The following is a 27074-nucleotide window of genomic DNA, read 5'->3' on the forward strand; positions in this document are numbered from 1 at the left end:
TGTGTTTCTTGCATTTGTAATGTAATCCAATCTTACCCTTATTAAAACAACTGTTGATAGACAGCATATAGGGACGATACACTTTATGATCCCCCAAGTAATCATTAATGACTTACCATATTGAATATCTCATAACATTATTCTAGTAAGTCGAGACTCACTTGCTCATTTAAAGTGCGAAAATACTTTCCTCAATATTTTCATGAAATGTTATGGCAATCACAAGGGACACAAGGCAATTTACGGAGAAAATGTATCCAAGTCAGACAGTATTTGTTCAAAAAGGGACTGACGCACTTTAAAGCTTTATTTTGTGCTCATGGTTTTATCTGCAAATTCATTTCAGTCATAGGGCCACTGTGCCCCCCTTGTGTCATGTTTAATCTGGTAATAACCATTGTACACTTCATGTGTCTTTTATCAAGTTCATTCATCTTCATATGGCTCACAATCAAGTAAGGATTCCATTCATACAAACGCTGCCATTACCTAGGACCATGCGGTGGTAGTAATGATATTCTACATTCTGACGTTGCCATTTGTTTATAACTCAAACAAAAAATCTTTGTCATATCATTAAATATTTAAACATATTATCAAGCAATATTTTTTTCATTCTAAATTCGTTTGATTCAGAGAATGAGAATTAACTCTTTTGTAAGAGCAAGGAGTATTGAATTGTTTTGTACGGACTAACAGTTGAAATACATCGCATTGGGTTATTCCTTCATGTAATTTTACACGAAATTAGGGTTAGGGTTAGGGTTAAGGTTAGGGTTAGTTTAGGGTTAGGATTAGGGTTATGATTAGGGCTAGGGTTAGGATTAGGGTTATGATTAGGGTTAGGGTTAGGATTAGGGTTAGGGTTAGGATTAGCTTACACGAAATAATTACATGAAGGATCGACCCAATATTGCCACATTGAATAGGGTTGCCGGCTTGGACTACTGTTCATCTCATCTGCACAATCTACCACAAAATCTACCACCTTGGAGCAAAAACAGCACACTTCTTCGATGTCCAATGTCACGTGACTGTTCTTACCACTTGCTCATGTCCGGTAGAAAGTAATATGATAAGATGCCCTGCGATAGTTTTTCATATAATTGGTACTTGTGGAGTGATGTGTAAATACCTGTGGTATTGCCTATATATATAAACGTTGTCAACGTAGATGAGACACTGATTTTAGCAACTGATTTATAAAAGCGTACTGTCGATTTCTAAATTGTATCAAGTAAAATGCAACTAAGAAATGTGCTGATTAAATTTTCATTACAGCATAATGAGGTCACAGATGTAGATGACGTCAAACAAGAAGATGTTGTGGCGCCCCGGGGGTCAGGAGGTTGTCCCAAACAGGGTGGATGTCTAACCCTTTGTCAAAGTGCAGTCTGGGTCTTTTAGTTCTGATATGGATTGCTTCCAAGACCCTACGAGGGAAGTCCTTAGACTCCTTTTCTAGCACTTTTACGCATGGTGATGCAGATGGTTTATATGGTTTATTTAAAAGGATTACCATCATAGACTATAATAGAAGAGATTCTCTATTATAGTGTATCGTATTTCCGTATATTACCGTGATAAGCAGGCCCTTAAATGAATACTCTTTTATTCAGCCGGAGCGAGATTTTATGTTGTTAGTGACCATTTTACCTGGGGCTATTCTGTACAAGCTCCTGCTCTCCTCACGATAGAATGTGAAGAAACATACATAACAAAGTGTCTTACAAAGGGGATTGCAACATGCATCAAGTCTGTGGGATTGGATTTCATACATGGCATAGGACTTTGTTTTCAGTGTTCAGCGTTCAGCGTTTTCAGTGTTCAGTGTTCGGTTTTCAGCGTTCAGTGGTCAGTCTTTTATATCTGCTACATAAAAGCTGCTATTGTGCAGTAATTTTGAGGGCTGATGTGGGGTCCACTACATGGAAGAGTAGCCCTGACCTTTCTGGCACAGAAAAACAATTCACCGTCAAGGTCAAGAAAAGTGATGGTTCTCCACCTGCAAGTAACAAGAACCTACTCGCAGAAACTAGTTGAAACCAAGACTTCAACTCCCTTCTCAACATCAGCAATGGTCAATCACTATCTGAATTACCTCCACCGGCAGCTCAGGATCTGCTAATTGAGGTCAACTCACCAACACGTAATGAGACACTGAAAGCCATACACCAAATGGAGAACAACAAGGCTGCAGGCCGGGGCTGCAGGTCTTGACTGTGTAATTACTTCTGAAGCACTCCAGAAAGGCGGTGATGCAATGATATACATAGTGCATGGTTTTTGTTTCTACGGAAGTATACAACACTCTCACACCACATAGCAACAGAGCCATCCCACTGTGGTGTACTTCTTAAAATATTAATACATTTAGCTTCTAAGAAATGAGTAAATGAAGGCAAAAATTACATTTATATTTCCATAGGTCTTGCGGTTCATGAATTAAGACTAAATATATATCAAAACGAACGTTTTGGCCGGGGCTGCAGGTCTTGACTGTGTAATTACTTCTGAAGCACTCCAGAAAGGCGGTGATGCAATGATATACATAGTGCATGGTTTTTGTTTCTACGGAAGTATACAACACTCTCACACCACATAGCAACAGAGCCATCCCACTGTAGTGTACTTCTTAAAATATTAATACATTTAGCTTCTAAGAAATGAGTAAATGAAGGCAAAAATTACATTTATATTTCCATAGGTCTTGCGGTTCATGAATTAAGACTAAATATTATATCAAAACGAACGTTTTGGGCGTTTCCCCGTCCTGAAATAAACCGAACATGCACATGGGGCAAAAATGATAACGCTTATATCAAGCTTTAGGGTGTCCGTTATAGAACCCATACCATTCCTCTTGTGTGTCACCTTTGTTTGTCTCAATATTTGAGTGCCGACACCATTAGGTGATGCTCCTTTCCGATCCACCTTAAAGCCATAATATGTGATTAGCTCCACAGCGACGCCCTCAATGTTTCTCGAACTGTTACTTTTTGCATGATTGTAAATTTTGTAATGATAAACGGTGAACTGAAATTCCATGTAAAAGACTAAGTCTGAAGTGCTTTAATTACAGTAAAATTTAAGGTTTTATATTAAATCCGGAGTTTATAGTTTAAATTATTATAGTAAGTCCATTGTTGAACTAAAAAGTGCAGTTATTGGATTTTTTTGGTATTTCAAGTGATCCCGTTTGATAAAGTTAGATTAGGTTATAAATCTTTCAACTGGACTTACTGTTTTTTGTTGACTACAGTATCACGTCATATCTCTGACGCTTCATCAGGCCTAGTGATGTGAATTGGCTCTATGTTGTGGACCTGTGACGTCACGGTGGTAGGAGTGACGTCACACTGGAGTCGCCGAGGAATTTTCCTGATGGTTGGTTCGTAACTGTGAGACAAGTTGTGGCGTTGTGTCCCCCTCAGCGATTCAAAGTTGGTTCCTCCCTGCGAACATATATTGCTTCCCACAACTTGTCTCACAGTTACGAACTGACGTGATACTGTAGTCAACAAGAAACAGTAAGTCCAGTTGAAAAGATTTATAACCTAATCTAACGTTATTCAACTACCTGGATAATTGAGAATATACATAGATATGAGTTCAACGTTTACAATGGTCATGATGGCTGGAAGCCTTTGACAGTCACAACATTGGGCAACATTGTTTCAGCAATGCAGACCTTCTATTTGTCAACTTACTAATTAAATATACCAAACACTTTATCCAACACCATAATTTTAGTATGTGGTCTTTGGCATGTTTTTACCAAACACGTAAGAGCTAGATAGCCTTTGTTTAACGCTTGTTTTCCGCAGCTTGTTTGTTATTCAAAACCAATTAATTAATAGTATTATGACACATGTCAAATTTGCTCTCACTCGCAGTATAATATTCTGTCAAATTATATCGAATTAGTGACCCAGTTTTTAAAATGCAATACTTGAATGCTTGACATGTAGCTTTGTTAGATATTTTGTAACAACAATGATTACTCAATAGCATTAATAAATAGATGCTTATTCAGTTTCACTATAATATTTGGACGTCAAAACGTTTTTGTAGAATCCAATTCAAATCGTGGGGTCAAAACGCGTATGTACAGTAATGATCAACTCTATACTATTACCCTACATTATCGAATAAAGAACTAGTAATTTAATTCCTAAATTTCATATACTAATACTTGAATTGGTTCAAACCAGACATGAAAAGATTAATGATGCTCACTTTATATCCTATGATTGGTTTCATATTTCATAAGGGAACTTAAATCCAGTAGAAGTAGTAACCTGAGGCATCCATCACTGTGCTAATATGATTTGCCATGGAGGTATTTAGTTATTTATTAGTCCGACTAGAGCTTGACGCATGTGAGGACAATAACAGGGTGTTAATAGGACAAAGTAGGTAACAGGTACACGCTTTCGTCTACCTTTAACCACGATATATTTTTGGCAACTATTTGCTTCTGCGGTGTCTCTGATTTCTTGTGAGACGTGAAAAAGACTAGCCAATGTCTGAAGCAAAGTGGCCAAGAAAAGAGCTTCTTTTAATGGACAGACATTAAAGGAATTGCAGAAATTCTTTACTCAAGCAAATATCAGATATTTGGCATTAGTATTTACATAATACATGAGTCGTAATCGACTGTTTAATGTTTTTGCTCAATATGCATAACTGACTCTCACTATGTCAATTGCATATTTTTAGTTTTCAGGATTTCAGGCGATTGAAAGTATATGGATACGTGTGAAAATCAGGTTTGCATCCATGTATATTTTTCACATGTGATTACGGATCATTAGGGTATTTCAAGTAAATATAATATTACATAAAAAAAGTGACGGAAAACATAATACTCTAGGCAACAATATTCTAAATTATTATGTACTTAAAAAACGAATGTTCATAACATTTTTTTTACACCAAACAATATTAGAACTTTGTATGCAATTTATCGGAATCCGTGATAACAAATCTTTAACAGATTTGTATTCCACATAATTTGTTCAATATAAGTTCGGCAGTTAGTGTCCTATTGTGGGGACCATGTTAAATTATATGATATGCAAATAATACCAAAATACCAAAAATACAGTTTGTGCTCTAGGCACTCGACATTTCACAACATTTGAAACATGTTGCTGATGTATCAAAACCAGTAAATGGCGATACCCTTTACCTTCTGCACACGGGTCCACAGCAGACGACAAGTTCCAAATTTTTAGAATTGAACACATTAGTGACCATATTTGGAATCAGCATGCAAAATGCATTAAAATGAGTATAAACAAGCCCAGAATTGGTTCAGTGGTTCTTGAGATAGCAATTGGTATTTGGGGTAAATATCCCAATACTTGGGACTTGTTATGTTGACGCCTATGACCAGCAAGCAGAGCATTAACAAATTTGCCTAACAACGTACAACATTAACATGATTAATCATATAATGTATTCCAATATTGTAATATCCATTTAAGATAATTAGATTGAAACAAAATCGTCTAAATACGTGTTGCTCATCACGCATGTTACCAAACTAATTACTTTGATGAGTTGAAGGTTGAATGAGTAAAACGACTTGATTCACGTTGAACCACCTAATGAAGTATAACTTAGGCGTGGTTAAATCACTAGAATCTATTGCAACCAAAACTAGTGTAACAACACAAATGCTAGTAAAACTTAAGTAATATATTAATGAGGAAAAATTAAAGATGTTATTGGATGAAATCTCACTATTTTAAGCTAGTCAATTTTGCTCAAATTCATGTTATTTATCTTGTGAACAAATGCAATTCTATAATCAAAGACAAAATTAAAAAGACTAGTTTGCGTCCGACGTCAGGGCAAAGGCGCAGCGTGATTGGTTGCTGACCTGTGCAGTACGGCATTTATGGTCTAGTTGACAGGACGTCATACGCAAAAACGTCTTTTTTAAATCGGGCTTGAATTCTAGTTGAGACTCATTCTTGTATAGCTTGGCTTTTGAGGTTTCAGAAGCTTTTGATCTCTGTAGAAAGTTTCATTGAATTTAATAAATATTAACCAAAAATGCGCCGGTAATCTTTAATACCACATGTACATAAGAACGACCAAACGCTACTATTATACATCACTATAAGAAGCATTCATGAAATTTATCTGATATATAAACTATTTTAATAGTTTAAAAAGCCACCCATATAATAGGAATATAAATTTGTTACAAATACGGAACCTTTCTGTAATGTTATTGGCATGTTTGTTGAAGAACACCGTTGTCATATTTTGTGACATAATTATAACACGTGATAGATTCAACCGTAATAATTGACACGTGCCACCTGTATAATAGTCAAATAATACACTTCCGTCAAATTTTAACACAAAGGAATTATATCTCCAGTCTCATTATTTACCAATAAGAAAATTGGGAAAAAGACAAATGGAATCGGATACCAACGTTTGCCCATTATTTTTTGTGGGACCCGAGAGCACATCAGACATATCGATATTTGATATCAGAAAACCAAAAACATCAACCAAAACCATTATTCTTAGCATATTATTTGGTGTTTGTACAAAGTAAGAGTTGTATTAGAGTCACGCGGTAGCCGTGACCAGCAAGTTTTTAAAAAAAAGACTGATAAAGAAGACTAATAACAGATGCTCCCGCGAGACTATATTTACAGCTAACATTAAAACACTTGACTTCTATTGTTCCATGTTATTTTTCGCTGGGTACAAAATGTATCTAAAACCATGCTAAATGTTATTTATAGTCCCAGGTGTAATATCTTGACAACTCATTATTTCCAAAAGGGCCACCAATCCTACAGTCAATCATTGTTCGTAATAAACAAATATTTTTGCTTCCATTTCACGCGGTATTTCATAGCGAAAATTAGTTGCAAATCATACTGATCCAGAATTTTTGGACACTGCTACAGGTCTACCTGGTTATCACCTTCACACTACTTTTTCAGATTCACTTCCAAATATACCCTAGCAGTTTCTGAGATACCCTACATACAAATTCTGAGCCCCATTCGCCAAAAAATCCAGTTTTTCACAATTCTTTTGTTCTTATCGGACGACGCATCCATTTATATAATAAATGCTGTATTTCGACACAGTAATTTATAGCAGAGGCCCGTGGCCTAATGGTTAGGGCGTTTGACTCTAGATACGCTATCCCGAGTTCGAAACCCGGTGACCAACTGGTTGTTTTTTTTTATGTTTTATTAAACAATTTATAGTCATTAATCAAGGATAACATAATTTTAAACATCCAGTGCTATTGTAATATTTTTTTTTTTTATTAAAGGAACTTGTTTTGATTCTCAGGGAAATTGTTTATTGTGTTAAGGGCCTATTTAAAAACACAGCATAGTGTGATACAACACCATCAAGGATCAAAAGAAATCTGAATAACCATGGAGGTATATAAATAAATGGAGAATGATCCAGCCAAGCCTCTTTTGTACTACGTTGGTTATGACTAATTATTGTTGAATAGGCAATTTCAGGTTTATATTGATTATGCTAAGCTGATTACATTGTGAAGTCTGTTTCACTGGCCATTGATTTCAATGGGGTAAAATGAAGTTTATACTTATTGGAAAGTGCTCATGTTTCATAAAATTTTGATAGGCCTATCAAAATCTCATTTTCGCCAAAAATTGAGTGCTTAAATTGGATCAAGAAATCAGTCTTTTAAAAAAGAAACACCTTATCTGTTGTCATCTTGTGACTCCCTACAATTTGGTCATGAAAAATTGAATTATGACTTTTTTTCCCCAAAAAGTTATGACCCCCCCCCCGTATATTTGGAAGCCCTCCCTCCAAAGAAAATGATAGCCTCCTAATAATATTAATAATCATTTAGGCCAAAATACTGATAATTATTTATTATACAATGAGAAGTTTAATGATGATGATTTAGGCGGCCTATACGATTTCATGACAATACAGAATTAAAAGTTTAAAAACAATAACATGACATATCCGTCATGGCACTCAATCAATTTGACCCGAAGCTTCAACCAAAATCACTGTTATCATACACTAAACTATGAGAAACTGTTTAAACAAAGTATGTATAGGGCCTATACATTCCGTATATCAATTTCTCTCTAGAAACGATTGTCTGATCATTACTTTTTCTTTAATTCTTAAGTACTTCCGGTAAATTTTGCTCGCTCGTAACTCAAATGGCCCAAATTATTTAACATAATTTTTTCACAATCGGAAGGTAAAAACGTTTTGCTTTCATTTGCACTATATTTGAACTCCCTCAGACCCCTTAAAAGCTTAATATATGAACATGAAAACTAAGTATATTTGTCAAGTTACGGCACAACTAGTGTAGAAAACAGTTTCATAACTTGAGAACAGAACATCCGAATTTCTTCGGGTTTCGCACGATCATACATTGAAACTATAAGCTATCAAAACTGGTGACTTTGAACTAGCTGATTGACTAGCTGACGTCATTATACAGTCTCTTTTACAAGGCTTCCGGTACGGGTCAATGTAGGGTCAATTCCTATGAGGAAATTTTGGGAGTGACAATCAATGAACCATGGTAGAGGCTCATAACCATCGTGGAGATCAATAGCTTGGCTGAAGTGGCTGGTCAATTCAAGTTTGGTGACTCATTGAATAGAGGTAACGGGATAATCTCCACTTAGGAGATTAGAATTCTGGCGATCATTCTCCATTTATTTATATACCTCCATGGAATAACACAAGAAACTAGATCACGGCGTTACTCATTGTTATTCTCATTTAAATATATTTTGTCCTGCTAGTATACTACGGGCAAATTCGCATGATGATAGGACAATAAAACATGATTGTGATATGTATGAATGGTTGTTGAATCGATTTAGAGACCTGACTCTCTGTCATCTTCAGCTATCGTAGAACCATGGAGGTATATAAATAAATGGAGAATGATCGCCAGAATTCTAATCTCCTAAGTGGAGATTATCCCGTTACCTCTATTCAATGAGTCACCAAACTTGAATTGACCAGCCACTTCAGCCAAGCTATTGATCTCCACGATGGTTATGAGCCTCTACCATGGTTCATTGATTGTCACTCCCAAAATTTCCTCATAGGAATTGACCCTACATTGACCCGTACCGGAAGCCTTGTAAAAGAGACTGTATAATGACGTCAGCTAGTCAATCAGCTAGTTCAAAGTCACCAGTTTTGATAGCTTATAGTTTCAATGTATGATCGTGCGAAAACCCGAAGAAATTCGGATGTTCTGTTCTCAAGTTATGAAACTGTTTTCTACACTAGTTGTGCCGTAACTTGACAAATATACTTAGTTTTCATGTTCATATATTAAGCTTTTAAGGGGTCTGAGGGAGTTCAAATATAGTGCAAATGAAAGCAAAACGTTTTTACCTTCCGATTGTGAAAAAAATTATGTTGGGCCAATTTGGGCCATTTGAGTTACGAGCGAGCAAAATTTACCGGAAGTACTTCGGAATTCAAGCAAAAGTGATGATCAGACAATCTTTTCTAGAGAGAAATTGATATACGGAATGTATAGGCCCTATACATACTTTGTTTAAACAGTTTCTCATAGTTTAGTGTATGATAACCGTGATTTTGGTTGAAGCTTCGGGTCAAATTGATTGAGTGCCATGACGGATATGTCATGTTATTGTTTTTAAACTTTTAATTTGTATTGTCATGAAATCGTATAGGCCGCCTAAATCATCATCATTAAACTTCTCATTGTATAATAAATAATTATCAGTATTTTGGCCTAAATGATTATTAATATTATTAGGAGGCTATCATTTTCTTTGGAGGGAGGGCTTCCAAATATACGGGGGGGGGGTCATAACAAAAAAAAAAAAAAAAGTCATAATTCAATTTTTCATGACCAAATTGTAGGGAGTCACAAGATGACAACAGATAAGGTGTTTCTTTTTTTAAAAAGACTGATTTCTTGATCCAATTTAAGCACTCAATTTTATGAAAATGAGATTTTGATAGGCCTATCAAAATTTTATGAAACATGAGCACTTTCCAATAAGTATAAACTTCATTTTACCCCATTGAAATCAATGGCCAGTGAAACAGACTTCACAATGTAATCAGCTTAGCATAATCAATATAAACCTGAAATTGCCTATTCAACAATAATTAGTCATAACCAACGTAGTACAAAAGAGGCTTGGCTGGATCATTCTCCATTTATTTATATACCTCCATGGTAGAACATGACAATTGTCATACCGTCCCGGTAGGTTGATTACAAACACTCTGTAGGTGTGGAAAATTGTTCCGCTATTTGTCTGTCCAAATAACTTAGACACCCGGTTTTTAGGATATATTTCGAAAAGTTTTCACTTTGGAAAAAAGTCATGAAAGAAAAGTTGCTAAACACGGTCAGACCTAACAGAAATTATTAGTAAAGCGATGAAAAAATATTCTTCCTTGTCTACTTTTATTCAATTTTGACCGATTTACAGCAAGATATCTGGATCCAGCCGAATATTCCTAATGACTTGAAACTTTTGATGGGATAATCTATTTACAGTAAGGGGTGTTTGAACATTGTAATCATGCATATTGATCAGTGAGTCCACCCTTTTTCTTTGATCCTTTTACTAATTCACAATAATGGCGGTCTACTCAAATGCATTCAACAAAAGCATGTTTGCAATCTACCGCGAGAGGTCGTCTCACACACATAACAAATACACTACGATCAAATAGGTTGATGACAATATTTGATTGAATGGACTGCACTGTGCCATGATTTCGGTGAAGGACACCGGTTCAAATCCTTTGTTTGGAGCCAATCAATAATTCCATGCACAACCTCTATAACTCAAAACATGTCACAGTTGGTGCATTATAACAAATGATGATAGAGCAAGTTACTATGTGGCTGGAGTGTATTGTGAATTATACTCCTCACCAATAACATCAGAACATTTATAGTGCATACAATAATGTTATTTTCTTAGAATTGGGCCAAGCCAAAAGCATGCACAGAAGAAGATTCAAATACCGCGCCGAATTGTTGTGATTGGTTGGGGGACAGCTGGGATCACTTATAGTTAATACACTAAGAATAAATATGCCAATTAGAAACACTGTCTGCATTTTTATGAACTGAATTATATTTTTCATTTTTATAAAATGTTTTTGGTGAGGAGTATAATTAATTTACTATTCATCCATTCACTATCCAAAATCACCATACCTACAAATCTGTATAATGAGACCTTCCAAAATAATGGTACCCAACTTCTACCGGATTATTTTTAAAGTGTTGAGAAAAAACCTTCCAATTTCAATAGAATTTCTGGTAAACTCTCACTCAATGCTTTGGAAATACAAAATCCCGTTAGGTCTCAGCGAATGTTAACACTTTTCTTTCATGACTTTCTTTAAAACTGGATATTTTTTCAAATAAGTAACAAAAACTGGGTGTCTAAGTTAATTGGACAGACAAAGAAGGCCAACAGGAAAAAAATATCCAAATAACATTTATCAAGCATATATAGTACGGAAGCGTCTATGTGACACAACTTGACAAGATAATTATTTTGCCATGTCGACTTATTATCAGCATTTTGTCAACATGACGATATAAATTATCTCGCCAAGACAACTGAACAAACAAGTCAACATGGCAAGATAAATTATATTGCTAAGTCGACATACCAAAAATGGATGTCGTCTTCGCGAAATAAATTATTATGCCAAGTCAATTTAGCAACAAATTAATGTCCACATAGCAGGATATTTTGTCACGTCCAGTTGACGTAACAAACAATATAAGTCAACATGGTAAGATAAATGATCATACCAAGGAATAGTAATTTTTGACACCGTATCATTTAAATTATTGAAAAGCATCCTCGGGATGCAGAGGAGGGGGCGGCCCGAAATTAAAGGGAAAATTAAATCTCAAAAGACCGCCGACAACCGCCGCTCAATAGGTATATCCAACTAGATTGCCCCGCAGGGCTACAAAGAACCACAAACCGCGAAATTTGGATATCCAACTAGATTGCCCCGCAGGGCTATAAAGAACCACACAACGCGAAATATGGCTGTCCAACAAGTTTTAACTATAAATTAGCCCTCGATAGAGGGCAATGCTTGGAGGATTAGGGAAATTATAACCACGAACCGCGAAAGTTGCCTTAACAAACAATATAAGTCAACATGGTAAGATAAATTATCATACGAAGTAATAGTAATTTTTGACACCGTATAACTTAAATTATTGAAAAGCATCCTCGGGATGTAGAGGAGGGGGCGGCCCGAAATTAAAGGAAAAATTAAAACCACAAATCTCAAAAGACCGCCGACAACCGCCGCTCAATAGGGATATCTAACGAGATTGCCCCGCAGGGCTGCAAAGAACCACAAACCGCGAAATTTGGATATCCAGCTAGATTGCCCCGCAGGACTCAGGAACCACAAATCTTGAAATATGGATATCCTACAAATTAAAACCACAAACCGCGATAAACCGCCAACAACTGCCGCTCAATAGAAATATCCAACTAGATTGCCCCGCAAGGATACAAAGAACCACAAAACGCGAAATCTGGATATCCAACTAGATTGCCCCGCAGGTATAAAGAACCACACACCGCGAAATGTGGATGTCCAACAAGTTTTAACTATAAATTAGCTCTCGATAGAGATCAAGATTTTGAAGGATAAGGAAAATTATAACTACAGGGCCACAAAGAACCACAAACGGCGAAATTTGGATATCCAACTAGATTGCCCCGCAGGGCTACATAGAACCACACACCGCGAAATATGGATATCCAACAAGCTTAAACAATAAATTAGCCCCGATAGAGGACAGGGCTTGAAGAATAAAGGAATACCACGAACCGCGAAAGACCGCCAACAACCGCCGCTCAATAGAGATATCCAACTAGATTGCCTGCAGGGCTACAAAGAACCACAAACGGCGAAATTTGGATATCCAACTAGATTGCCACAGGGCTACAAAGAATCACGTACATTTTAGTTATAGGTCTAGCTACATATACTCGTATTTTTTATTGTCATAAATCAAGGATAATATTATTCAAACTTCTATTTTTCGCTTTATTCGTCTTATGGAGTACTTCGTAACCGGATAACTTTTCAAGCTTGGAGCTACTCGGCTTCATTCATAAAAAGAAAGGAAATCTACCAAAAAACGTTGACAACGTAAAGAAAGCAGCAAGTTTAAAAAGCCCCACCTCGGCTCACTTTTTGAAACTTGGTCCCATTTTGAACATCAACAGCAAAATCGGCGTTTTTATTTTTATTTTTTAAACAAAATGCAGCGTTTCCAACAAGTTATAACGTTTTAATAATCGCATGACTGGCATTATATGCCTACTTGTTATTCATTTAATTCGATCATTAATCATGAAATTAATATTATAAAACAAAACATATATAGGATGTTGGCTTATCATGCAAGAGCAAGATTATAACCTTTCTGATCTTACAAATTAATATCGCATCGGCACATTAAAGACACATAACACATCTGGAAATGTTTGAAGTTGATAATATTATGATAAAGTTTAAATCAGTCCCAGGAAATCAGTACGTTTTACAAATGGGACCAAGTTTCAAAAAGTGAGCCGAGGTGGGGCTTTTTAAACTTGCTGCTTTCTTTACGTTGTCAACGTTTTTTTGGTAGATAGCCTTTTGCTTCACGCTTGTTTTCACCTTACAGCCGCAAGAGAAGTATAACGATGTTACCTGCAAATCCATTTGGCCATGGTTATCTAAAACTAGTAATAGTATATTTATACATAATATTTTTGTCAAATTATCCAATTAGTGACCCAGTTTTCAAAATGCAATACTGAATGCTTGATATTGTTATTCAATGGCATTAATGAATAGATGTGACTTGGGAACTTCAGTTCACCTATGATATTTCAAAAATGTTTTTTGTAGAATTCACATCTTTGTGTCAAAATGTGAATGTACAATTTATGATCGAATCTATACTATTACTTAACACTGTCGAATGAAGAACTATTTCAAAAACTAATACTTGAATTGTTTGAACATAAAAGACTAATGGTGCTAGTAACCTGAGGACTCCATCACTGTGCTAATATGATTTGCCATGGAGGTATTTAGTCCAACTAGTGTTTGACGCATGTAAGGACGTTAAGAGGTTTGGAATAGGACAGAAAAGGCTTTTGTCAACTATTCTCCTGATCTTTTGCAACACTTGAGTAGGATGTCAAGAAGCAATATTTAATCATGTTAATGGCTGATATCGCATTCAAATAATCTAGTCAATCGAGCTCGAAGTCAATGCGATTTATTGTGTAAGCAAATTATATCTAGTTGAAACTTATACTTAAATTTTGATAACTTCTAGCGGGCCCTAATGTGCTTTTTACGAGAAAAGCCCAAAACAACAAATATACGTCACCGTATAAAGCGTTCTTAAAATTAGTTTGATACCTGACCGAAGTCACTCATACAATATGAAAACTACAAGTTTCTGTAATGCTGTTGGCACGCTTGTTGAAAAAGATTCTGAACGAGATTTTGCGCACAATTTAGTCATTCAATAACTAAGTGTTCCTACTTCTATTTTTACAACTATCATCATCAATATGCCGAATAAATATCTCCCACAAGTTTTCAGATATCTGTATGCGCAAAGGCTAAACAAAATTGTTTATATCAAGTGCTTATCTTCTGTGTCAAGATATTTCTGATACCCACCTTCAGTAATGCATGCGTGTGAAATACCTGCGTGGCTATGCTGCTGCTATTATCTGATTGCTGATCAAAGTAATAACTATTCGTTCCATATCAAACAATATTGGCATAGCCAAAAACAGCATCGGGATGGATAGAGCAGCAAACATATAAAACAGATAGCTTGCCATCACTTGAGGGAAATCATGATTCACTTTGTTCATGTGTGTTTCTTGCATTTGTAATGTAATCCAATCTTACCCTTATTAAACAACTGTTGATAGACAGCATATAGGGACGATACACTTTTGGAACACTTTATGATCCCCCCAAGTAATCATTAATGACTTACCATATTGGATATCTCATAACATTATTTTAGTAAGTCGAGACTCACTTGCTCATTCAAAGTGCGAAAATACTCTTCTCAATATTTTCAAGAAAATAAATAGGAATCACCCTCGGCTCGAGGGACACAAGATAATTTACGGGGAAAATGTATCCCAGTCAGAGCGTATTTTGTTTAAAAAGGGACTGACGAACTTTAAAACTTTATTTTGTGGTCATGGTTTTGTCTGCAAATTCATTTTAGTCACAGGGCCACTATGCCCTCTTATGTCACGCTTAATCCAGCAATGACCATTGTACACTTGAGGTATCTTTTATCAAGTTTATTGATTTTCGTATGGCTCACAATCAAGTAAGGAATCCATTTGTATAAACACTATGGTGGTAATGATATTCTACATTTTGCCGTTGCCATTTGTTTATAACGCAAACAAAAAACTTTGTCAAATTATTCCAAATTTTAACATATTATCAAGCAATATTGTTGTCATTCTAGTGTATCAACTCTTTTGTAAGGGCAAGGGGGGGGGGGGTGAATTGTTTTGTACGGACTAACAGTAGGTATGTCACAGTGGCTGCACAATAATTCTGTCATACTGTGCACGCATACATAACAGTGAATCAAAAAGCGCGCGGATCAAAGTTGGCCAATTTTTGAAAACATACATGTCAAAAACGATTTCCTCGTTATGTTTCATTGATCACAATAATTTGTCTTTTTAATATATGGTAGGTGAAACATTTCCTAAATCACTATCAACTCCGCCGAAATTAAACACTGCCTAGTTTAAGAGTTAAGACATGTTTTATGAATTTTTTTAGATCGTCCATAAATCAATAAATATAGGTCTCTCGAAATAGAGGACCTAGTACCACCGGTCTGAAATACCAGTGTTTGTTATCATGTATTTTTTTCCTTGGACAATGGTGAAACACTTCCCTATACCAATTGAAAACTCGGTGCACTTAGGCAATTAACTGCAGTTTCTTTATTCAACATCACAGCAGGTTCATATTTGACAAAATCATGCTGTATGAATAAAACATAAATAAAACATTGAAAAAAGTAAAAATCACATATGCCTAATTAACATAAGAATGGCATAAATATATAATTAGATGTAATTAGCTAATTTGCATAATTAATGACTTTTTGTGTATTTTTTGTTACCAAATGAAAGAACTTTGGGTACTTATGTGTAAAAAAAAAACCGCATCCTCATATCATGTACGGTTCTCTGTTGGCATTATTTTTGCATATTAATTAGCTGGACTTAGTCTTTTATTTGTCTGCAGATTGGTCAAAATGGCTAAAATTGTATATTTGGTGGATTTATTACATTTATTCGAGGAGAGATTTTTAATCTTGTTTTCTTTAACGAAGTCCGGAAAGATATGCAATTAATCTGTGATACTTAAATCAATGCTACCTTTTCAAGTAAGTGTCCGAATAAGCATTACAAATCCCAAAAATTACCATTTTGCAATTTATAGCAATTTGTGGCAGGTTTTCACCCGATTTCCGGGTATCTTCAAGTTGACGTTACATCACTTTGCATTATCCGATTTCAATTCTGTTTTTTGTTTTTTGAAGCATTCATAACGATGATTCAATTAAAAGCGTCAAATAACATGTTTCTGCTGCGCTTATTTTTGGGGTGATATACCTACTAACAGTTTATTTCCTCTACTTGGGACTGGTAGGAAAAAAATACACATGACAGAGAGGTAAGCTAAGAAAAAGCTCCTGTGAAATGCATGAAAACTTACATCTCTGGTACAAAGATAATAACCACCGGTTGAAATACATAGCCGAGTGCTACAATATTGCCACATTGAATAGGGTTGCCAGCTTGTACTACTGTACATTTCATCAGCACAAAATCTACCACCTGATATCCACCTTGGAGCAAAAACAGCACACTTATTCGATGTCCAATGTCACGTGACTGTTCTTACCACTTGTTCATGTCCGGTAGAAAGTAATATGATAAGATGCCCTGCGATAGTTTTTCATATAATTGGTACTTGTGGAGTGATGTGTAAATACCTGTGGTATTGCCTATATACAAACGTTGTCAACGTAGATGAGACACTGATTTTAGCAACTGATTTATAAAAGCGTTCTGTCGATTTGTAAATTGTATCAAGTAAAATACAACTGAGAAATGTGCTGATAAAATTGTCATTACAGCATATGAGTCAAGTGGCAAATATGTTAAAAGTGGTAAATGAGGAAGTGATATGATGTTATTACACATGATGTACACAGCAATAGAAAATACTACGTACCGTGTACGCTCCCATGATCAACTAGATGCAAATGATCCCCGGTAAAATATCTATTGTTTATTTTCCCGAATCTCATGGGAAAAGTTTTGTGGGTTTGTTCCCTCCCATTTCCACCCATCAATGTTGGATACTGCTATAATATATGTGAAATTGGATGATTGTGTCTTTGCCGGAAAATGGGATCCCGTTAATATTATCCTACTTAAAGTGCCCCAATACTTTCGTCGAATATTGTATTTATCCTTTTAACTATCATGTATCAAAAGATGTTATCATAAAGCATATGGGCAAAAGAATTTCGGAGGATCATACTCATTTACTTTTCAATCATAATTGTCTATAATACACAGGTATATGACATCACCGCAGTACAAGTTATTTTGACACATAAAAAATGAGCCACGAGTGTGTTTCCCAAGTTCGTAGGGACATACCTCAGTTTTTGAAAGAGAAGGGGGCTAATCTTCAATATTGAAGTTTGCACCAGTCAACGTGATTAAGGAAGGAGCGAAGACCTTGATAATGTAAACTCACAGGAAATGCACATAAAACGTAAATAGTGTACTGCGAAGAACATGGATTCTTATCAGACGAATGGATGAATTTCAATCAGGATGATGATGTACTAGATACTATTTGGCTGACGTCATTGATACCATTTGGGAACACGACTAATAAGCTTTTTTTTTTACATCAGCGCAACAAGTTATCATGTATCGCGTTCCTGATCAACGACCTTGTAAATGTACATGTTATGAATAGCGGTACTTAAATGTGACGCAGACGAAATATGCTTTATAAATGGAGTGTGTATTAATGTGTGATAAGTATGCTTGGTCACTCGTCCCCTTGAATTGATGGCACATTGTTAAATTCTCTTTAATTCAGCCGGAGCGATAGATTTGATGTTGTTAGTGACCATTTTACCTGAGGCTATTCCGTACAAGCAGCAGCTGTTCCCACTATAGAATGTGAAGATAACAGAGTGTCTTACAAAAAAGGTGATTGGAACATGCATCAAGCTTGTGGGATTGAGTTTCTTGCTTATTCAAATCCACGTCCTACATAAGAAGCTAATGCCATCCAAATTACCTATTTCTCTTCGTCATGTTCACAACACAGTTCAATCTTGAGATGTTTGAGAGACTTCAATTAAAATCTGACCACTTTGTGGACAAGTGCTCTTAATTTTCTTTATAAATTACATTTGCCCAACCCCAAAAGAGATTTGTCTTGCCCCCCGTTTGCCTCAAACCATTTTAACCTTTGACCTTTTAACCTTTTCGGTATATCCCATAACCCTTTGCGAGTAAACCTGAGGTGTCGTCATTTGATGTCACGCCGATGTGCACATCGCTTAGCAAACATCGTTTCTGCGCATTTCAAAGCCGTGAAGTGCGCAGTAACGATTTGCGCATCGGCTTATGAGATTTACCGAAAAGGTGAATTAATGAGTTGTGAGGCAAGACAGGAACACATTATAAACAATACTGCGCTTCATAATGAAGCAAAACATATAAAAGGTTTTCATTGGTTTGCAGGAACAGTTGATCATCGAGATCATCTAGATTTCTCTTTCCCACTTCTTAATCACTGTTAATGTGGACTTAGCTTAGTGTGTTAAGAAAATCCAGCAACAAATATTTCAAACACGTTGAGTAAAATAAATACAAGCCATCAAATTATTCTATTTTTAAGAACTTCATGTAATGACCTTGAAATACTAGTTACTTCCAACAACAATCTATTACGAGTCAAGTTATTCTCGAGATTGATATCAATTACAAGATGAATTCAAGAGAAGTATATCCTGCTTCTATTTGATTTGTACAAGTATTACCTGCCCACGTGTGACAAATCGCAAGGCTCATTTAATCACAGGCTCAAGGTTGAGCGCGCGGCTATTGTAACGATAAATACAATATTGCTTTAACCTATCCCCAGATCCCAGAATGAATTTCTCGGAAACTGCGTTTTCGTGTCTTGAGAGATAAATATCAGGTCTTCGGAGTTCGTCGCACGCTAGCAGACGGCGCTATCATATGCAATTGGACACTTTAAGGGTATACGAAGTAATATCTCCACAAGTTTCAAGATATCTGCAGTCGCAAAGGCAAACAAAATTGTTTATACCAAGTGCTTATCTTTTGTATCAAGTTATTTCTGATTTCCATTTCCACCCATCAATGTTGGATACTGCTATAACATATGTGAAATTGGATGATTGTGTCTTTGTCGGGAAATGGGATCCCGTTATCATTATCCTATTTAAAGCGTCCCAATACTTTCGTTGAATATTGTATTTATCCTTTTAACTATCATGTATCAAAAGATGTTATTATAAAGCATATGGGCTAAAGAAATTCGGAGGATCATACTCATTTATTTCTTTTCAATCATAATTGTCTAGTATACACAGGTATATGACATCGCCGTAATGCAAGTTATTTTGACACATAAAAAATGAACCACGAGTGTGTTTGCCACGTTTGTAGGGACATACCTCATTTTTTGAAAGAGAAGGGTGTTAATCTTTAATATTGAAGTTTGCACCAGTCAACGTGATTAAGGAAGGAGCGAAGACCTTGATAATGTAAACTTACAGGAAATGCACATTGTAAAAAGTAAATAGTGTACAGGGAAGAACATGGATTCTTATCAGACGAATGGATGAATTTTAATCAGGATGATGATGTACTAGATACTATTTGGCTGACGTCATTGATACCATTTGGGAACACGACTAATAAGCTTTTTTTTTTACATCAGCGCAACAAGTTATCATATATCGCGTTCCTGATCAACGACCTTGTAAATGTATATGTTATGAATAGTGGTACTTAAATGTGACGCAGACGAAATATGGCTTATATAATGGAGTGCGTATTAATGTGTGATAAGTATGCTTGGTCACTCGGCCCCTTGAATTGATGGCACATTGTTAAATTCTCTTTAATTCAGCCGGAGCGATAGATTTGATGTTGTTAGTGACCATTTTACCTGAGGCTATTCCGTACAAGCAGCAGCTGTTCCCACTATAGAATGTGAAGATAACAGAGTGTCTTACAAAAAAGGTGATTGGAACATGTATCAAGCTTGTGGGATTGAGTTTCTTGCTTATTCAAATCCACGTCCTACATAAGAAGCTATTGCTATCCAAATTTATTATGAAGCTAATGCCATCCAAATTACCTATTTCTCTTCGTCATGTTCACAACACAGTTTGATCCTGAGATGTTTGAGAGATTTCAATTAAAATCTGACCACTTTGTGGACAAGTGCTCTTAATTTTCTTTATAAATTACATTTGCTCAACCTCAAAAAAGATTAGTCTTTCCCCCCTGTTTCCCCCAAACCATTTTAACCTTTGACCTTTTAACCTTTTCGGTACATCCCATAACCCTTTGCGAGTAAACCTGAGGTGTCGTCATTTGATGTCACGCCAATGTGCACATCGCTTAGCAAACATCGTTTCTGCGCATTTCAAAGCCGTGAAGTGCGCAGTAACGATTTGCGCATCGGCGTGTTGACATCGCAGGTGTACTCGCAAAGGCTTATGGTATTTACCAAAAAGGTCAATTAATGAGTTGTGAGGCAAGGCAGGAACACATTATAAACAATAATGCGCTTCATAATGAAGCAAAACATATAAAAGGTTTTCATTGGTTTGCAGGAATGGTTGATCATCGAGATCATCTAGATTTCCTGAAAGTAGATTTGTTCCTCGTTCATTTCTCTTTCCCACTTCTTTATCAATGTTAATGTGGACTTAGCTTAGTGTGTTAAGAAAATCCAGCAACCAATATTTCAAACACGTTGAGTAAAATAAATATAAGCCATCACATTATTCTATTTTTAAGAACTTCATGTAATGACCTTGAAATACTAGTTACTTCCAACAACAATCTATTACGAGTCAAGTTATTCTCGAGATTGATATCAATTACAAGATGAATTCAAGAGAAGTACATCCTGCTTCTATTTGATTTGCACAAGTATTATCTGCCCACGTGTGACAAATCGTAAGGCTCATTTAATAATATACAGGCTCAAGGTTGAGCGCGCGGCTATTGTAACGATAAATACAATATTGCTTTAACCTATCCCCAGATCCCAGAATGAATTTCTCGGAAACTGCGTTTTCGTGTCTTGAGAGATACATATCAGGTCTTGGCAGTTCGTCGCACGCTCATTAGGCGGCGCTATGATATGCGAATGAGCACTTCAAGAAGGAATTACTTGACCTATTCATAACAAAGCAGTTATCATTATCAACTAGAACTATTCAGTTTATAGCTTTTCACAAAAGCCTCACTGAAGAAGACGGTGCATTTGATATATTCTTCATGTGTATCAGATTTCTTTTTTCCTGCAAACATTAACATTGCAAATATAAATGTCACCAGTTTGGCGCCTTTACTATAATATAACGGTAGTGCAGGGGAATCAATGCGGTGGATTAAGGCAGTTTTGATTCAGCAAATGTGTCCTCATGTTTCCTACAGGTTCTGTGTACAGAGCAATGGTCGTGATGACACAGTGTTGAATTTCAACTTTGAAGAAAGAACCTTTAACTAGGTACTCTAAAAACATCCGTGTTGCGTCAGAGCTAACAAATAGACAAGCTACGGTGGAAACTAGCTCGGTTGAAAAGATAATAGTAAAGTAACATCTCTAGATGATATACATTTAACATGTGTAAGGCAGTGGCTTATCTAGGTTTTTTTTATCAGGGTCAAGTCTAAGTTCCGTAGCGGGGGCCCAACGTAATCCTAAAAACTGACAGGCATAAAAAAATTTTGACCCAATTTAAGGTATATTTTTAAAACAAAGACAAAATTCAAAAATATGAGAAAAGCGTTACTAGAACCTTTATCTTTAGAACACAAATATGCAATTTTCGTCAATTTGGATATTTAGGGTAATTGTGACCGTACACCACGAATGAGCCGTAAATGTCCTCAATTGTATTCTGAGTTACAGTGTAAAATGGGCATGAAGGTCATATTCATAGGTATTTCAATTTGGTGCTACGTGTACAAAACAATATATAAAATTTCTCACTTTATCTTTATAACGCGTTACTTATCGCTAATCTTGCAAATTACATTCTATGGAATACAAGTCAAGCACTTGCATTTTAATGTTGTTGTTGTTGTTGTATTTGTTTTGGGGTGTTTAAAAAAGGATCAAATATATAAAGAATCAAATATCTATTAGTACAGATCAAATATACCAGGCCCTTTGGCCCCTACAACTGATGTCTCAATGTGTAATTCTCTTTAATTCAGCCGGAGCGATAAATTTGATATATGCCTGAGGCTATTCCGTACCAGCAGCATCTGTCCTCGCGATAGAATGTGAAGAAACATACATAACAAAGTGTCTAACAAAGGTGATTGGAACATGCATGATTTGATAGCATCAAGTCTGTGGGATTGTGTTTCATACTTATTCAAATCCACGTCCTATATATAGTGCCATCTCAATTTATATTTTTCATTATTACATCCTGCGACCAAGCTCTGACCACTCGGTGAATTGACTTTCTTTAATAAGTTACATAAACTTTACAATTTCTAAATTGATCCGGACTGTTCGTGACTTGCATTTCAGTTGCAATTCCGGTTCTTTCTAAAAACAAACGCCTGCAGGAGAGGCACTGGAGCCAATGATTAACTTATCTCTTATGCAAGTCATTCACTATTAGAAAAGCAGTTGGAATGATAATCCTAGACAATATAATGTTAATTTTGCATGATATCTGTGCATAAAATGCCCAGTATGTGGATGGAGAAACTTAACTTGCACCATTGTGTCCAAGGTCATTCATATAACCTTTCAGCAATGGTGAAAACAACGGCGTTACTTATATTTCTAAAGTTATACAATGTTTATGAGATAGACTGCGGATAGACCTGGGAGAGGTCGTGTGTTTTCTTGCGCTATGATAGGCTTACATATTTTAACACTACTCATCAAGTGTTGGCAGGTTCCGTAGATTGTCACTTTTTTAAAGATTAGATGTGTGCTCATGTTTTTCAAGAGGCAGTGATACACTGATCAAGAACTCCCTATAACCCTTGACCTGTAACGTAATTTTGAATCGTAATCAAATCACTTTCTTTTTAAGACTTCGAAGTTCTTGACCAAGTTAGGTATCGGTGGACCGATTTGGTCATGTGGTGTTTTCTACCTTGCATTGAAATATATTAGAGGTTGGATGAGGTGTTTTGGATCTGCATTTAGGATCAGAAGCTATTGGGGTGCAGATTGGGAAGGTAAAAGGTAAAAATTACTTACTATTAAGTTTAACGTTTGGTATAATTTTTTCCGACACCAAATGTATTTAAGACAGAGAATTATAGAGATAAACTTTTCCGGTAATAAAAAGGATTTACGACTGTTATTGTGTCTGTAGTGGTTCGTTAAATTTCACCCATATTCACCCCTCTCCATGGCCCCAATAGCTTAGAGGTTAATCTACTGTTTAATAAGATCCCTGTCATTTGCGAACAGACACGCGCACACTCCTTAAGCATCAAGTTGTCTCTTGCGCTATAGTATCAAACATGAATGTCATATACGCTACCATTACTTTACGGTAGGGTCGGTTCGGGATTGGATGAGGTGTTTTGGATCTGCATTTAGGATCATACGCTGTTGGGGAGTATACTGCATATAAATTTCATCCATATTCATCCCTCTCTATGGCCCCAATAGCTTAGAGGTTAATCTACTGTTTAATAAGATCCCTGGCATTTGCGAAGAGACACGCGCACACTCCATAAGCAACAAGTTGTATCTTGCGCTATTGTATCAAACATGAATGGCATATATATATATATATAATTACGTTGCATTTACTTTACGGTAGGGTCGGGGTTGGATGGGGTGTTTTGGATCTGCATTTAGGATCATACGCTGTTGGGGAGTATACTGCATATGAATTTCATCCATATTCATCCCTCTCTATGGCCCCAATAGCTTAGAGGTTAATCTACTGTTTATAAGATCCCTGTCATTTGCGAACAGACACGCACAAACTCCTTAAGCAACAAGTTGTCTGTTGCGCTGTAGTATCAAACATGAATGTCATATACGTTGCCATTACTTTACAGTAGGGTCGGGGTTGGATGAGGTGTTTTGGATCTGCATTTAGGATCAGAATATATTGGGGTGCAGATTGGGAAGGTAAAAGAGAATTCTTTATCTGCTTTTCGGTTCGTCATTGCATTTGCTTTCGTTTATTTTCTTACAACATGATTTCCAAATATAATGGAGCTTGCTTGTTTTGGTTACACATTCTTTACTAGGGTGCAATCCCTCTTATGGAATTTTATACCAAACCTTTGACTGTTTTATCCTGTATCAAAGGGTAGCTATTGGCCTCTTTCATCCAGTGACACCAAAATATGCTACTTATTGTGGTGTTATGACGTCATAATGTAAGTGTGCCCTGACGAAATTCTGCTATGTGCAAAACATAATGTGCTTATATAATTACAAGGTTCTAAATGACATCCTGATGTTTTTGAGATGCAACCGTTTTAAATTCGCAAAAGGCGAAAGAAAACCTAAGAAATTTAACTGGAACAGTGCACTTTAAACGCATTTTAAACAAATACTTAACAAAACTAGATGAGCTCTGTATCATTTAACAGCTGGGAAAAGGACGTTTTTTTCACCGGATTTTTGGCTAAAAAATGCAAAACAGCAAAACTTCACAGACAATGCAAAGGTCCCTTTACGCTTTTGAATATCAAGCGTTTTCTTTGTGAAAACCACTTGCGTTATCGTTGCTACATGGTTCGGAACTGCTACATGATCAACATTATTATCGGGCAACAATCTCGAAAAACAAATCCATCATCTGACTTCCTAATCATTGCACAAGTACGAAAAGAACTGAAAACATAATAAAGAGTATGGTGTAGTTGATCATGACACTTATTGATTATATTTTTTCTTCAAGGTTCTAAACGATTTGCTTTACTTCATTGTCAGATGAGTGGGTATTGCGACCGTTGTCATGATGATGAGACAAGTATTGTCGCCAGTTTGCTCCGAACGTGACAAACATACCAAACCTGGTTTAATCTGCTGAAGTGTTAGAGAGCAGCACAGGTCAATCACGTGCTTGCAACTTTATTACGGACATAAATCTCAATGTCTCAGTAATGTGTCAAGATCTTGATTAATTTTATGGCCAGGAACGTGTTATATTTTCAGAATGTTTAGAACCACCAGGCGGTGATTGAGATTCGTTAACGTTTTATCTAATACATTTAGTAACGTACTAGATTCTCAGCTTTGTCTAAATGATCCATTGGTTCTTTCTTTGCGATGTAACAAACGATATAAACTTTAGTTTCAAGCAGTTGTAAATCAGCTCAGGGTTTATTATGATGTTTTTGGATTAGTATGAGTTGATAAGTCTGTATCTTGATTTGTAAGAAACCTTAAACCAAAAACATTCCAAACATATTGAGGGTCGGTAATATCTGCGATTTCCCAGAGAATGGCCCAAACAAGCTTTCCCTCTACACTCTTCTGGTTTAGGTACAGTTGAATAATAATCATGCCTTTTCCAAATACATATACTACAACCAAAAAATATTTCCCACTGGTTGTGAATTTGGTATATGAGTACATGTATTCTAAATATCCGAATGCTTGTCCAAACTGTTTTGTGTTTCTAGTGAAACTACTCAATATGTTTTATAAAGTTAAAAATTGCTGCATAACCATTGATACATTTGAACGGTGTATGGCTTTTTTTTAAACCTCGAAGTTAAAATCATTAATAAACAGTTACATAATAGACTTTTACATCAATGAACTCTGACAACTTGATTTATTCACCTTCAATAAACTTACATGTGAAATGTGATATCGGAATTTAAAAGCGTCAGACTTATTTGTTTTCGCCCATCATGGCCAAGATAACAACTCTCATATGATCTAGATAAAAAGCCAGATGCGAAGCGTATAAGTTCCGATAAGTCGTGAGGTTTTCCGCTCGATTTAAAATTCATGTCTTTGGAGCTATTTGGTTAACAAAATATAAAGTACAGTAACCGGTGAATTATAAATAATACATCCTTACAACATATAATGATTATTTTACGCTGTTTGACATCGCATAGTTAACTTTAACAGGGCTTAAAACTGCAATCACGACAATTTCACAGATTATATTTTAATATAATTAATGTGAGCATTAATCTGCTTCAGTGTATAGGGGTGATGTATGTTTACAAAATAATACAGTCGAATAAACAACACTGGCTTTATAATTTTGATTCTACTTAAGGGATCTAAAATGAGCGTTTATTGCGTTTCGACAGTATTTTTGTGGGACATGAGAGCACCTCAGACCTATCGAATTGCATTCTGAATACGAAGCATGTCTTTCTGATATCAAATAATTTTCATTTTTGAAAATCACAATGTAATACAGGGTGAGTCAAAAAAAGTGCAATAGAGCAAAGAATCCATTTTTATTAAAGAACCGAGTTGAACCTTTTAGGTTTGAAAACATTTGATATATGATATATTCATCAGCAACCTTGTGTGAAGAAATAAAGGAATTAACATTTACCGTTTTGTTTTTATGGCACATTTTATAGCGATACCCAATTTTAATGTTTGTCCAAGAGACATCTAAAATTTGAATGTCAGCGCACTCTGTGTAAGGTAGATTT

Source organism: Amphiura filiformis, chromosome 5 (assembly GCF_039555335.1).
Source record: "Amphiura filiformis chromosome 5, Afil_fr2py, whole genome shotgun sequence".
Taxonomy (NCBI): domain Eukaryota; kingdom Metazoa; phylum Echinodermata; class Ophiuroidea; order Amphilepidida; family Amphiuridae; genus Amphiura; species Amphiura filiformis.